The sequence below is a fragment of the Pollachius pollachius genome, assembly GCF_949987615.1.
Source record: "Pollachius pollachius genome assembly, chromosome: 12".
NCBI classification, from domain to species: Eukaryota; Metazoa; Chordata; class Actinopteri; order Gadiformes; family Gadidae; genus Pollachius; species Pollachius pollachius.
This window is the reverse complement of record NC_136945.1, coordinates 17,252,242-17,265,631: the sequence shown is the minus strand read 5'-3', so window position 1 is coordinate 17,265,631 and position 13,390 is coordinate 17,252,242. Positions and strand designations below refer to the sequence as shown.

Here is a 13,390-nt window from a genome sequence, read left to right as displayed (position 1 = left end):
TCTGTCTGTCTGTGTATGTGCGCATGCGTCGCTGTGTGTATAAGTGTAAATGGGGGACTGACTGAGTATGATGATAATGATAATGATGATAATGATGAGGCAGATGCCAATGCCGGAGGTGTTGATTGAGATGGAGATGATGATGAAAATGAGGATGGAACTGAGCCTGGATGTGAGGGGGAGCCACCTCTGCAGTGCTATCAAGCTTCCCATAAGGGGCCGAATACATCCGGGCCCCGAGAGCCACCAGGGGGCCTAACTATCTAGCAGCAACCCCCTCTGACAGCTCTCTTAGGGGCTGTGGTGTGCCCCGGAGAGATCAGCCCTATTGAACCTCTCTTTACATGGCTATAAACCCAACGTCAGGCTTCCCCGATGCAAGAGGTTTTTGTTACATCTAGCCGGTGATTGGCCAATGGTAATACCCCGCTATGTGATTGGTGGAGACGTGGCACTGAGACAGAGGGAGGGAGGAAGGTTTGTAAGCTGTGGGGGGGATGTAATCATTTACTACGCAGCAGAGCACCAGTGGATTATTTATACACAGGCACACACACAAACACACACCCACAAGTTTACAACAAACAATGAAACCCTATATATGAAGCGAGAGCGAGTGAGAGAGAGAGAGAGAGAGAGAGAGAGAGAGAGAGAGTGAGCAAGAGAGAGAGAGAGCGAGAGAAAGAGAGAAAGAGGGAGACACACCGAGAGACAAATATATATACACAGATATAGAAGGAGGAGAGAGAGAGACAAAGAGAGTTTGACCGAGAGAGGCAGACTGGGAGAGAGAGGGAGGGAGACAGTGAGCGATGTAATACTGTTATTTAAAGGGGCTGTAAGCGACGTTGTCATTTTGGCTAACTTCCTGTCGGTTTTGCAGTAAGCACTCCACCCCCCCTCCCCCCGAATCCTGACTCCTGTCTCCTTTTCCTGCCAGCTTCCTTTTCTTCTTTCTTTTCCTCAGCCCTTTTTATTATTTGCTTTCCGTGTTTGATGGCGTAAGCTGGGACCGGGAGCACTGGGGCCGGTAGCTTCGCCTGTTCCGCCGCCGTCAGTCAACACTGAGATCCTGCTGCCTACCTGTGAACGCATAGAGGCTCCGCCTCTTTGGGGAGTTCTCTCTCCTGCTTGGATAAAGCGGGAATGGGATACAAGAAATATTTGTACTAAAGGTGAATATTATACCACCGGGTTTATTAGCCATTACAAGCCATTTTGAAAGTCATCACAAGTGGGCGTGTCCGCCTAGATTTGTGCTGGATAGACAAGTCTACCAGCCTACCCAGTGGACTGTGGCAAACGTTGCTCATCTAATCACACTCACACCTGGTGGTATAATATGACGCCTTTAATGTTCAAACACACCCTTTTCTGTTTAGTGCAGAGCAGAAAGACTGGGAGACCCGCTGTTACTGACCAAACACTCTGTATCACTGATGGCTTTCAGAGGTTAGAGCTATTTAACACTTAAGGTAGTGAATAATATCACCCTTCAATATATATTTAAAAAGTCATAGATAAATAAGTTTGCTGATGATCAATCATTTCCAAAGCAAACAAGTCTCTTTGAAGACTTGGTTTTAGACTACTTAGCTATGCAGAGCTCTGCCTGGGCTTAAAGTATAGCTGAATATCAAAATGGGGCTGTCCAGCCTGTTCAGTCCAGTTACAGCAGCCTCTTGCCCTGACACATCCTGTTTGATCCAGCCCCTGCAGCTCCTTTCAAGTGAAAATAAAGTTAAAGTCTGATGACCAAGCTAGCAGCCATAGCAACAAAATACATCAAATGTGTTTGTGTTCCCGAGAATCCTATCTCTCATCTTCCCCGTCATTTCACCAAATCAATAATTATGCTTATTTTATGTCCTTCCAGACACATACACACAAACAAACTTTCCACACACACACACACACACACACACACACACACACACACACACACACACACACAGACAAACACACACACACACACACACACACAGACACACACACACTCGCTCGCTCCTCAGCTTCTCTGGGAGTTGTCCAGCCAGGCCGGGCTTGGATCTCAGGGCCGTCTCTTCCTCCGTTTTACAGCCCCTGGCAGCCTGACACAGACCCGGTCCCGGGGACGGGGACGACGGGGATGGGGGGGACGGGGATGAGGGGGACGGGGATGGAGGCGGGAGGGGGGCCCAATAGCCAGTGTTCACACACTGCCTAATGAGATTAGAGCTCAGCTCTTAGTACACTCTGGAGGACAGGAGGCCAATTAGTCTGCTGTCTGCCCCGAAGAGAGACAGAGAGACACGGGGAGAACCGGGGACAGAGCCAGCCATAGAGAGGGGAGAGGGAGAAAGAAGGGGGGGGGGGGGGGGGGAGAGAGAGAGAGAGAGAGAAGCGGGAGGGAGAGAAGGGGGATGTGTTGGGAGATAGACGGAGAGCTACCGAGAAACTGATGCCGGTGCGAGAGCCTGCTTCCCATAAAAAAAGAAAAAGAAAGCCACTTCCCCCCCATGGAGTAACGGCCGAGATGGCCTGTTTACCCGGAGAGCATCTCCCGGTGGTCAAGGCAACCACGGGGAGAGAGTGCAGGTCAGATGCATTCAGGTCAGTTATTACGTTAGGAGAGGGGGTGGATGATCGCAGCATAACAGAGCCCCAACCAGGGGCGGAATGGATAAATATTCAGGTCTATACGATAACGAACCAATTAGTGAGAAATAGCCATTACCTAAAGCCACTAGACTGTTCAGAATAACAATCAAGAGGATAGGAGCATGAGCGCTCAATTTAACACGGCTAACACAGAGCCGTGGAAGAGCTTCCATCGCTGCAGCCCTCCAACAAGGCGGCCTTTTACCCAGTTCACTTAATTTCTCACTTGGATACACACAGTCCCCAGACTTTCACCCAGACAGACCTGCACACACGCGCACAGTTTACATGCACGCACACACACACACACACACACCGACACACACACCCCGACACTAGAGAGTGTATGGCAGTGTACTAAAGCTTAAATGGAAACTGTAAGGCATTTAAGAGAAAGCCAAGGTGTTTTTGTGCGTGAGTATTTGTGTGAGTGTGAGTGTGTATATTTGTGATTGCGAGTGTGACTGTGTGTGTGTGTGTGTGTGTGTGTGTGTGTCCTCCAATAAGGTATCAACTCAGAACGACCCACAGCACTAGAGAGAAATATGACGACGAATAAACAGATGACGGTATCAAAAGAAAACGGGGAAGTAAAAAGTGCATTCGGACCTTGGAGGAGTTCTGGTCCACCACCTGCACTTTCCCCTCACGCTTACCGCTAGAGAGAACATAAAAGAGAACATTGCGATCCAACGGGCCCAGCTTCTGCCACACAGTGCTAAGAGGCGGCCATTACTAGACGCAACCGGTGGGGGGGGCAAGGTACAGAGGCTTCTGTACTGTGGCGAAGGGGGTCTCTGATGGAGGCTGATGGGAGGGTGGGGGTGGGACTCAAACCAACACTGAAAATAACACAAACCAAACAAGCAAACGCGCGTCATAAACAAATGTACGCTATACTGAAATTGAAGAAAAAAAAACAACGAAACAAAATACAAATAAAAACGGATGAAAATGCAAAACTATAACATCCTTGGGAGAACGTTGTCGGGGAGGTTGGAGTTGAGTGTGTGGGTGGAGGATTAGAGGATTACGAATTGATCAGACCGTACACTAGTCAGGGCAGAATCAGCCTTGCACATTCTCCCCCACTAGCCGCCCTAATCGGTCGATCAATCCGTTTGATACCCTGGACATCTGATGTCAACACTCGAGCTGTGATGTGTACATCCAGCGGGGACGTCGAAATCCTGTTGTGTTGTGTCTATCCATCTGCGTGATGTATAGAGTCAGCTGTGTTCTGTGTACCCAGCTGGGATGTGTACATTCAGCTGTGATCATCGAGATATCAATGTGCTGACACTTCCACATGGAGCCGCCACCACCATGACACAGCGATACGCAGCCCAGACTGGAGTTGAACCCATAACCTTTCAACCTCGGGTGCTTATTTGTGTGTGTATTTGTAATTTGTATGTCTACGCCTGCAAGTCTTTGTACCCACACGACGACGGGGGTTAAAGTAACCCGATCAGACCGCCGTGTCCCTGAAATCCAATCAAAGCGGCGGCAACAACACACACACATCGGTGTGAATATGATGACATCACACACAGCGAACACGTGTACTATCTGCAACGTGCACTCTATCCCAGAAGACTTTGAGAGCGGAGGAACATGCCCATGCATGTGTCTCCTGGCCCAGAGTGCCCCTGGGAGTTTGAGACAATAATTACCCCTCGGTTTAATAAGTAGATTTCCCGCGGAATGGACAAACATCTGTCCACGTGTGATGGTTTCCCTTCCACTAATGTGACAGTATGAATTAGAATTAATACAAATAATTACTCAAATGCACATCCAGCGGGCAGCTAGTTATGTAAATGTGATGTAGCTATCTGGCAGCTGTTCCTCTCACTCTATGCCAATTTTCACTCTCGGTGTGTTTCTCTCACCCCTACTTTTTCTCTTCCCTCTCCCTCTGTGCTCTCTTCCTCCCCCTCTGTCGCTCTGCCTACCTCTCTTTAAATCTCTTCCAATCCCCCTCTTCCTCTCTGCATCTCTGTTATTCATCACTTCTCATTTATTTCCTTGAAAGCAAAACACAAATCCTGTTTTTCTATTACGGAAAGTCGTGCCACACTCACCGAGGCATGAGCTGATTCAACCGATATGCTTAGTTGTGTGATAGCGTATATTTAATACACAGAGGGGGAATGCAATTGAATGCTTGTTAAAAGGCAAGCCGAGGAGCACACCGTAAAACAGGTTTCATTTGGAGATGAATGGGCACACAGGCTTGCATCCACATCCATTACGGATTCACCAAATATGTTTTTAACCAGAGCTGATGACGTTTCACATCCCCGCCAACACACGCAACACACACACACACACACACACACACACACACACACACACACACACACACACACACACACACACACACACACACACACACACACACACAGCGCTAAGGGCGTCTTGACAAGTGCTATGTAAATGCCATTCATCATTGTCATTATCTTTACTATTACTACTATCATTATTATTATTATTATTATCATAACCCTGGCTGAGCCAACCCCACGGACCGCTTTCCCCACATCCCCCACCCTATTTTCCCAGGCAGGTTATGGAGCCATTATCCACTAGCACCGCTTCACGCTGTGATCCTCCCACCAGCCTGCTACCCGCACGACATCCGATGCAGATCTCCACAGTAACAGCCCTCACGCAAGGACATTATTGATGAGGTGATGGGAGGAGGAGAGGCGGGGGGCCGGTAAACCGTCCAATCATATGAAAGCGGCGCTGTTATATATTGTTATGGTGCCAGGGGTTGGCGTGCATGATAATATTGCAGGGGTTACGAGGGATAACAAAAAAATAAATCTGTTGATGTGAATTTATGGGCTAGAGCAACAGGAGTGGATGGTGAAATGAAGGCCCTCGTGTGGGTTTCTAGTGCTAGTGTTCTGCGGCAGAGGTTCAATAGGCATTATGGTGATTAGGTTTATTGAGCATTTTAACGGTGAGGAAGAACCAAGTCACAATGGGTTTGGGTCAGCAAATGAAAGCCAAAGACCCCAGCTTTCGTCCTGCTAATTGGGTGAAGCGCTTTATATGACTCGCGAAGAACGTCGCAATTATAACTCTAACGATAGGATGAAAAGATGAAATGCACTCATTTCAGGTGATTCAATCTTTCCATTTGTTTGGTACAATATTTCCTATATGAAGGTTTCAACCATCTTAATTTTGACCCTGGCTCCTGCTCTGAGACAGCAATCATGTGAGTGTAGCTTCTTTTTCTCATATTTACGGGCTTGGGGAAGCCATTGCTGCATTCCTTCCCTCCTCTTAAACCCGTGTGTAATATCTTGGCTAGTGCTCAGGGCGCTCTCATCTACTCTGAGGCGATAACAACACAAAAGGCAGGAGAAAAACGAGGTAATTGGTGTGGTTGCTAAGATCCTCCAGCCAGGGGAAGGAAAGTTTGCAATGAAAAATAGGCCAGAGAAGAAAAGGAAAGGAAAACCAGTGTCAAGGAACAGTAAACAGCTTCTTACGGCTCGGAAGAACTTGGTATAAGTCATCGTTTTGGGATGCTATCGAGAGATTTGCAGAGGATATTTCCCAAATATCTTTATTATCAGAGTTCAACATGCGCCATGCAGGGTACTCATTATATACACACAATTTAACCTGTCATCAGTCCCAGCGTGTTGTAGACGGCTGAGCGTTTTCTTCTCTATTTCCACCGTCGTTAATTCTTATAACACATCTCTTCACCCTGGCTCAATAAATCCACACCTCGCTCTGTGAGAGATGATACCTTTGATCCGTTATGACAAGCCAAATACAACTTTTTAATGCTTTGTTGTGTGTGTGTGTGTGTGTGTGTGTGTTCTTTGTGTGTTTGTTCTTTGTGTTTTGTGTGTATTTTGTGTGTGTGTTTTGTGTGTCTGTCTGTCTGTCTGTCTGTCTGTCTGTCTGTCTGTTTGTGTGTGTGTGTTTGAGAGTATGTGTGCATGTGTATTTGACTGTGTGTGCGTCTGTGTCTGTGTGTGTGTGTGTGTGTGTGTGTGTGTGTATGTGTATGCGTGTGACTCTGTCTGACCCTACAAGGAACCAGGGGGCCCTGAGAGGGAGGAAGGAAGAGGTCAATGACTCTCTCCTGTACTTTGACGCTGACTGGGGAGGACAAGGTCCATCAGAGTCGCCCAAGCCATTGGTGACAGGCGGGCGGCGGGAAGCAGATGTGACAGGTGTTTAGCTGCGGCGGCGGAGCCCATCGCCGTGGCCCACTGCCCCAGGACGGCCGACGGACCCTGTAAACCATCGCAGACGAGCCTCATAAACACATCAACGTCCCTGCTGACACAAACACACACACACACACACACAAGGGGCAGGGAGGAAGGGGGGAGCAGGTATTGGGGGGTTGGAACCTGACAGTTTTGATAAGAGAGACGCATCCACCGATAACTGGGATTCTGATTACTGCACTGGAGCCCATGAGCAACATGAGCTATGAACTGCTAGAGAAATAACCGCTGTGACAAATGTTGCATTTTTGGGGTTTTAGACTTGTTTCAGACAGCCCACACTCCTTTACCTCAGTCATTCAGACACACCCATTAATAATTTGTACTTATCTATTCACATACACAACACACAGCGTTATTTAGAGGTTGTGGATCATTTCAAAGTAAAAAATAAATTGGATGTTTGTGCGGCTCCCGTTTAGTTTCTGCTATAGCTCTGAGCCCGGGTATAACACTCGGTCTTCAACATCCAGTTGTGTAATCTCTCGCTTCTTTACGGCAGTTCATTTGCATTGTTATGGCTGGCGCTGCATTGTTGGCCCTAAATAATTCAGAGGCAGACAGTGTGAAGAACTGATTCCGATTTTTCATCCCCCCCAAAAATTATTTGCACCTCAAAAACTAGTATTTGGCAGTTTGACTAACAACAAGGCGGCAGTTTGAACCGTCGTTTTGACGTCTGGGTGGCAGTGCACAGAACGGTGTCTGCTCGGTAATGCTCCTAAAAAGGTGAGTGTTTATTTCCTTGGCTGTCGGGACGATTCATCAAATCACAGCTTGCCGTGTGGACAGAACACACCGCCGCTCTCGCTCTGTTGTAACTAGGTGGGGCGCTCCTTTTGTCCATTTCCCTTTCAAAAAACGTCCCACTCAACCGTTTTGAAGCGACGACGTGCCACTCCAGCCCGTCTTTTCAGTTCCTTTTAAAGAGAGCGTTTTGCTCTACGAGGGGCAGACAGGTTTGTTAGGATGGGCAATCCGTTGCCTTCCACTTCCTCTGCCCATGAAACATCAGCCTTCCCCATCACCCCCCGTGAATTCTGGTCTGCCACTTCATCCATCTTGGATCTGGATCTGGACCACACTGATTAATGACAGATCCAGCATGGCTGCGGTTGACCCTCACAGCAGAGCAGAAAGCCCTTGAGTGGGAAATCCAACAGAAGGTTTTAACACTCGTCTGTGAGGGCGGAGGGAGAGGGAGCGAAAAACAATGCAATCCCCAGGGGAAATCATGGTCGAACAGGATTTCTTTCTTTCCATTTTTATCCTGCTCACCTACCGCATGTTAAAAGCCACAGATGCAGTGATTTGTTGGAACAGATGTGACATTTTGCTTTTCTACCGTCTTATAAAGGTCAAATTGCTACTGAAATGACACCAATTAGAATTGTATTTTTGAAGAAAAACTAAAATTATTCCAACGTTTTCATGTACCAACAATGTCTTCTCAGTTATTGTAGCAAACTTCCTTCAAGGGGAAAGGACCGTTTTTTTTGACAAGATCCAACTTGATTGGACCGTCTAACCCGAAGAGTGAGTAATGATTGGTCACCGTCCAGGGAGGGTAGAACACACCTGCCCAGGATGTTTTCCTAGTGTCTATTCTTATTCGGTGATTAACTCTCAGAGAGCCCTGATGACAGACGGATCAAGGTCCTTTATCCCAGGGACATGAGTAATTCACCAGTAAAACAGGATGAAAAGCTGTAGTACAGAGGGGTAATAAGGGAGGCTGGGATGGATTGGGTGAAAGGAGAGAGGATCTGGGAGGGCTTCGTATTGATTTAGACATAATTAGAACGGCAGGGAACTTTGATCGAGGAAAAAGATATCGCAGATTTTGTAAATTACCTTAAATTACTTACGGATGGAATATTACGTCCAGACTATCTTAAAACTAAAAAGGTATAAAGTATTTAGCTTTCATGGTGTCTATATGAATATGTATATATGTATGTATGTATGTATGTATGTATGTATGTATGTATGTATGTATGTATGTATGTATGTATGTATGTATGTATGTATGTATGTATGTATGCATGCATGTATATATTGAGTGAGGAGGAGAGGGAATGAGATGAAGCATAGCATCACAGGTCAGAATCCACCCAGGGTGCCTTCAAGGCTGATTTCCCACACGGTGGACATGGTGACACGCTATAGCAAACCGAGCCAGCCATCCTCCCTGAGTCCCACTGTCTCTTAACAGGACTTTTGGATACAAATGACAACTGGCCCTTTCAGCAGCCGCCCACAGCATTATAAAACAGGGTCTGAAGTACACTGGGGGACGTTTAAATAACACTGTAGTCCTAGTTTCACCCTTCTTCATCAACCACACGGTCCCTCATCTCCAGCACACACCATCTAAATCATCGCTCTGCATCTGTGCTCCCCCAGTAGCAGTCCTCCTTACCCGTTATCCTGCGTGTCGCTGTGCCTGCTTTTCTGCGTGGGGAACGTGGACAAAGAGTCCGGCACCAGCCATCCCCCCCCCCCCCCCCCCCCCCCGCTAAATTTAGAACACTGCTCATTTTTTAAAGCGCTGAGAGACAGCTGCTTGTGTAGACCAAAGAGAACGATGCTTGGGAGGGAATGTACGAGAAACGCTTGACGATTCAGCATATCGGTGTCAGAGAATTTGCTGACGCTGATGGAGTTGTTGTGTATTGACGTCCTGATGTGGTTTTATCAGATGGGATTGGAAGGTGTTTTAGATTCTGGTGCCAACACCGCAGGTAGGGGTCAGTCATCCGGCTCAAGAGCAGGTGGAGCAGGGACATTGGGAATCAAACCCACGCACTTTTGGCTGGGAGTATGACGCAGCGAAGCGGTAAGGGTGTTTGACTCCACTGAGAAAGGTTGTGGGTTCAATCCCAAATGTCAGCACTCAATCTACCTGTAGGCCTTTTTGAGCAAGATGTTACCTGCTCCTGATTGACATTCCCTCAGAACAACACACATGCTGTTGGTTCATCTGCTGAGCCACCAAACGGTATCAGCTGTGTGCACGTGACTGTAGGCTGCGAGGTACGTCTTGACACACACTACAGGAGCTGCTTGGCACCTATAGAAAGTCAATCGCAAATCCAACCAAGCACAACTTCATTGAATTATGCCACCATATGCCTTCTTGGTCCACACTGTGTATAGATCCAATGAATACACACAGACTAAGACACACACACGCACACACGCACACACACACACACACACAATAACAAATTCAGGGGTAAATGTCTCAACACTTCCTGGCTTGTTTTGGTCGTTATTTAGCCTACTGACAAACTAGCTACGGACAGGAACCTGATTGGGTTACAGCGATAAATCCACTCGGAAACAAAGTGGAACACCGCTGGTTCCAAACACTTGGGATATGGGAGTGATGTGAGCACCTCTCAGACTATAATTACACACGACTGTGAAGAGGCAGCGTCGGCGGTTAGCAGCGGGCAGGCTCCGACCTGCACAGTAGCTAACGTAATGTAGCGTCTGTGCTTTATCCTGATAGGTCAGCGCGTTGCTGCGTTGAGGGTTTACACCGAGGCTAGAAGGGTTCAGCCCAGAGGAACATATGAGTCTGTGTTTGTGAGTCATTCGCGTCATTTACGTGCAGCAGACGCTTTTGTCCTGATTGAGAACCGGTTTGAAGTGGAAACAGCTGGAACAGCAGGGACGGGCGACTAACTGATTTCGGGATGGATTGTGGGAGCTATGTTGAGACGCTGCTGTGTATATCAGAGATATTATTGATCCAATGCCAGCCAATACAGATGGCACCAGAGGAGTTGGGTGGAGGTGAGGAGTCCTCCGCCTCCACCTCCACCTCCACCTCCAAGTCCCACCCAGAACAGCTGAGACAGCCGCCCCCTTCCTCCGGGTGAGAGCAGCAGGGCATGTGAACTGAGGTGGAAGGAACAGGCGCACCACAGGGAAGAAGTCAGGTAGGAGTTAGACAGTTGGGGTCCTGGCTGTCTTCTTAGCTATTCATTATTCAGCCCGTCTAAAAATACAAATCTGGGGCTGATGCCTCACGTCCAGCCATCCTCTCAACACTACAGTCTGGTAGAGTACACACACACACAGACAAACAGAGACACACACCTACGCACACTCATACCTACGCGCACACGCACACCTTTGAGGAACAGAACCACAAGAGTCTAGAAATAAAATTCACATTCATTAAGGAGGCTTAATGAATGTGGAGGCTTACATCGTATTTACACACGCCGCTAACTTCACGAGCCAGGCAGTTCACACAAGAAGGGCAGTAACAACAAGACATACCATTTGCTCAGCAGCAGGACCGTAATAAGATATACAGCGGTCGCGGGTTAGTTAGCTTCTATTCACGTACGTAGGGCCTACGGTATATAGGCTATATTAACTGGGCAGAAGCAGGCATGCAAAGAGAGAGGCCAGGCCACCACAGTCCCTTCCCACGCGGCTGGGGACCCTCGGTTTTAATTGTATTTTATTTATTTATTTGACGGGACATTTGTCATGCCCGGGCCTCTCGACCCTACCCCTGCCCCTGACCCTATCCTTGCCCCTGCCCCCTCTCAGTGCCCCCTTACACCAGCAGGGAACTCAAAGCTCCTAATTGAAAGGACACCTGAGGAAAATGAGATTAGTGGACGCGATACGCCCCCCCCAGCCTAGCACGGCGCCACCTGCCCTCGCTGGCCCCGACGTGCTCATCGAGGTGGGCTCGGAGGTATGGGACGCCGCCGCGGGATCGATCGCAGCGGGATCCGTGCCAAGGGCCGTGATTGGATGATTTTACTTTGGCACGGGCGCGTGCGGTTCACCCGGGGACCGACACGTGAGGTTTAACACGCGGCTGATTCACGAGGGGCCGAAGCGTGAATGTGTTTGGAGGGACGGATATGGATCCTCTTCAAAGAGCCAGAGGAGATAATTGGTGAAATCTCGTGTCTCTCTTCTGCCGAACAAATCTCAGGATGTTTCGTGATGTTCAATGTGTTCTATCAGTGGAGCAGCACCAAAACAATTTGAGTTGACACCCCGCTGGCAGAGCACGGCTTCAGGATCCGTTCTCACTGTGGCTAGCCGTACTGGGAGATGAATTCACTCGCAGTATCATGAAACCCTTTCGATGAAATGGTACGTCAAATCTCATTTCATTGTTATTTAAATCCCCTCGGATTATTTCTATTTAACCAGGATAAAGAATTCAGATTGTTGCACACAATATAATTTATTCCGGAAGAAAAATATTGTTAGGCCGTCTATGTAACCGTTTTAAAGATAAAGCATCCAATTATTTCATTCAGATGAAATGTTACTTCCATTTGCTCCTAACAATTATTTTGATCATTTCTATATTTTTCAAATTAGGCAGGCAGTTTGTTGGCAGAAGGCTAGCCCACAACAAATAACTGACAGTGGACTTCCTGCTAAAAAGCGTTCCTGTGCGTGCGAGTGCTGGTAATAGGCAGACAGAGTCCATGAAATCAGCCCTCTATCGGCTCCCTGATTGGACAGCACTCGTCGTTAATTGCATCAGGGAGAGGATGTCAACTTAATTATTTCAACCGGAGCCAGAGCTGGAAATGATTCTGCACAAATCTATTAGCCACGTACGCTATGCGAGTCATGCCCGTATCCCCTCAAGTCAACTTGTCGAGCGGGCTCAGTAGCGGCGGCCTGCCCCCCCCCCCGATCACACAACGGGTCAAAGGTCAGACGACGGAACAGGGAAAAACTAATTTAGGGAAAGCTTGTCGGATTCACTCAAACCTCGACTGAAAGGTCGAGCCCTTGATAGAACGCTGCAATCTGATCTGGAATGAGGAGCCAAAAGCTGGATGATAAAACAACTAAAACAATAGGAAGGCTTCCTTATGACTTGATGATTTAATATATAAGCTGTGTTTATTGCTCCGGAGGAAATACTTTTAATTACACTAAACTCCCCAAGACAGAGGACAATGAAATGAAAAGAATGCTAAAGCGCACATCGATGCAGTTTTCATCTGGCTGGTTGAGTAAAGTGAAACAGCTTGAAGTGAACCAGCCCTCTGTTTTCAACCACATTGAAGTCAACAGATCAATTCTGTATTCAAGCACATTGGGGCGCTATGGGGGTGCTCTCAGATTCACACTCATTTATCTTTTCTCTCACTACATCTCTATATGAGAACCGCTGGGCTTGGATTGCACACACATTAGAAACCCTGCAATATGGTGGAATTGGTAAGTGTGTGATGTGTGAATATGTGTATGTGTGATGTGTGTATATATGTCTGTGTGTGTAAGTGTGTATGCATATGTGTGTTTGTGTTTACGTGTATAAGAGACACGTCAGCAGCGTACATGGATACACACTACACAGGGCAGGATGGGCAAGTGGTGTGGGTGTTGGGTTCCCAACCGACCCCCGGTTCTGTGTTCGATCCCCAGCCTCACCCAGTGCAGAACATGGCAGAGCAAGACGCCTTCTAAGT

General features: G+C 47.7%; 1 protein-coding gene across 1 annotated transcript in view; it reads right to left on the bottom strand.

Annotated features, from left to right (window-relative positions):
- The window catches only part of magi3b (membrane associated guanylate kinase, WW and PDZ domain containing 3b), a 139,659-nt gene that overhangs the window by 101,896 nt on the left and 24,373 nt on the right, over positions 1 to 13,390 (bottom strand).